Raw genomic sequence first — 3,282 nt, 5'->3', positions numbered from 1 at the left:
GAATCAGATACAGAGAAGTGTCTTCCTTGAAGTTAGCAGTGTGCCCTCTGTACTCTTCCCTGCCCAGGAGTCTCCGACTTGGGAGCAGAAGCCTGGTTTTAGCTTCACTGTATTTCTTGGTTGCTCTGTGACTTGAGCAGGTCCCTTCCCACAGCTGAGCTGATGGGCTTGACTGGGTACTTCTCCCCAGTGCTGACGTTTAGGAGGCTGGGATTCTACTTCCATGGATTCTTCCGATGTTTCTTTAGCAACCTCTGTGGGGCAGGATGCAGAGAAGGCTCCTACCCCAGGCAGGCTCTGTGAATCTCATTTTTGATACCCTCCACCAGCCCAATCCCCAGGCTCATGATGGACTCATTGGGAAAGGCTCATTGGGAAAGGAGGTTGTATTCCCTGCCCACCCCATACCCCACAGCTTCCTTCTAGCACAGCCACATGTGCAGCCAGTAACTGTAGAAACTAAGATTGCCCAAAATTGCTTTCTAAATAACTGAGAGGGCTGAGTTCCTGAGGAAGGAAGACGTTGGATGACAAATGAAGCCAGTTACAAAATGACCTTCTGGTTCTGGTCTTAAGGGAGTAGCCCAGGTTTAATGGCCCTCCCTAGCTTCCCAGCAGCCTCCAGCCTTTGGGTGGTCAGAGTATTTTCAGTCCCAGTCTGGCAAGGACTGTTCCAGTTTTACAACTGAAAATCTCACATTCCAAGAACTCCTTCAGTCCTAGGGAGGACTAAACTCTAATGTTTTGTTTTCTGGTTTTCTTGTTTTGTTTTGTTTTCTTTTCTTTTTTGAGACAGGGTCTCTGTCACCCTGGCTGGAGTGGAGTGGTACGATCTTGGCTCACTGCAACCTCCACCTCCCGGGTTCAAGCGACTCCCCCGCCTCAACCTTCTGAGTACCTGGGAGTACAGGAACATGCCACCACGCCTGGCTAATTTTTGTATTTTTAGTAGAGACAGGGTTTCACTGTGTTGGTCAGGATGGTCTCAACCTCTTGATCTCTTGATCCACCCACCTTGGCCTCCCAAAGTGCTGGGATTACAGGCGTGAGCCACCGTACCTGGCCTGTTTTTAAAAATTTTTAATCAGCCGTCTCTACTAAAAACACAAAAATTAGCCGAGCGTGGTGGTGCACGCTTGTAGTCCCAGCTCTTAGAGAGGTTGAGGCAGGAGAATTGCTTGAACCCAGGAGGTAGAGGTTGCAGTGAGTCGAGACCATGCCACTGCACTTCAGCCTGGTGACAGACCAAGACACCGTCTCAAAAAATCAAAAGAAAAAAATATAAAGAGAGCTGGGAGCAGTGGCTCACTCCTATACTCCCAGCACTTTGGGAGGCTGAGGCTGGTGGATCACTCGAGGTCAGGAGTTTGAGACCAGCCTGGCCAATATGGTGAAACCCCATCTCTACTAAAAATACAGAAAAAATTAGCTGGGCGTGGTGGCAGACACCTATAATCCAGCTACTTGGGAGGCTGAGGCACGAGAATCTCTTGTACCTGGGAGGTAGAGGTTGCAGTGAGCTGAGATCTTACCATTGCACTCCAGCCTGGGTGACAGAGCAAGAGTCAGTCAAATACAAAAGAGACATGGTCTTGTTATGTTGTCCGGACTCATCTCAAACTCTCGGCCTGAAGCAGTTCTCCCATCTCAGCCTCCCAACATGTTGGGATTACAGGCATGAGCCACTGTACCCGGCCCCTTCATGTCCCTGAAAAATCTACTTATAACTGCAGCTAATAGGAGTTATATATTAAGAGCAATTTGAATCTCTGCTCCTGGGTTGCTATCCTCAGGGTTGGGCCAAATAAATGCTCAACTTATTGTTTGCCTCAGTTTTTTCCTTTAGGTCACTGTTCTAAGGCAGGGGTTTTATTTATTTATTTATTTATTTATTTCCATATATATCCTGCCTGTGTAAGGCAGGGGTTTATTGCGTGTCCTTGATCCCGTGGATGACAGGAAAGACTTAACTCAAGAGCTAGTTGTGCAGAGCTTTGATGGATAAGTAGGAGTCCTTCAGGAGGAGAATGGGGAAACAGGCTAAGGAAGTCTGTGTCTGGCCAAATTTTGCTGAGCTGCAACTGTGTTTCCTGGAATTTCCTTTGGGTTGGGATTGGCCATAAGAAAAATCTGCATGAGATTTGAAAAACGGAAGTACGTAGCCAGCCATATTTTTACCTAGAAATTCAGTTGAGATACTGATGCATCTCACATGTATTGTCATAGATCGGCCCGTTTACTTTTCTTGGCGTGATGTGGCAGCTGGGACCACATCTGTTCCAGCTCCCACGGGATCCTCTCCTTCAGTTCCTTCATCTCTTGGGCAACTTTCTTCTGCTAAGACTCCAGTTCCTCCTGCAGGTCAACCCCATGGTGGAAGCCACAGTTTGGACACGATGAGAGATGACGGAGTTTCAGTTTCTTCTCATGAGTTCCAGCTTGCCTTGGCTCTCCTCTGCTTGTGTCCATTTTCCTTCCCAATTGCCTGCCCTCCTGGCCTCAGACCAAACACTAGATGCAGAAGTCACAGCTGTGCAGAAACTGTTGATGCAGCTGTTTTAAGCTCCTTCAATTGCATAACGTCAACTCCCCGTAACACATCCTGATTCTCTCTCGCTTCTTATGATTTTGCTTCGCTGAATGAAGAGATGTGGCCGGTACTGATACCAAATGAAAATAGAGAGGCGGGGCTGGGCCCTGAGGCTGGCACATTGTGAATGTCTGGCCAAGGGGCTTGCAACTTCTTCCTGCAGGTAAAGAGTAACCATTGAATGTTGCTGAGCAGGGGAAGTGACATGGCCAGTCCCAGATATTCCTTTCCCTCTAATATTCTTGGTTTCTATGATTATGTGTTTATTATGAGCCAAGCACTGGGCTGGGTCCTGGGAGAGATACAGTGAGGTCAGACATAGATACCGTCTCAAGGGACTCATAGGAACGTATGAGTTATGCCTCTTACACAGAAAAGTTCCAAAGCAGAAAGTGATCACAGCCACAGAAGGAGAGCTGACAACTCAGTGCATTTCTGCAGTTTTTTTGTTTGTTTGTTTTTCTGAGATGGAGTTTCGCTCTTGTTACCCAGGCTGGAGTACAATGGCACGGTCTCGGCTCACCGCAACCTCCGCCTCCTGGATTCAAGCAATTGTCCTGCCTCAGCCTCCCGAATAGCTGGGACTACAGGCACACGCCACCATGCCCAGCTAATTTTTGTATTTTTAGTAGAGACGGGGTTTCACCATGTTGACCAGGATGGTCTCGATCTCTTGACCTCATGATCCACCC

Source organism: Cebus imitator, unplaced genomic scaffold, assembly GCF_001604975.1.
Source record: "Cebus imitator isolate Cc_AM_T3 unplaced genomic scaffold, Cebus_imitator-1.0 Scaffold309, whole genome shotgun sequence".
Lineage (NCBI taxonomy): Eukaryota > Metazoa > Chordata > Mammalia > Primates > Cebidae > Cebus > Cebus imitator.
Note: the sequence above shows the minus strand (reverse complement) of the source record.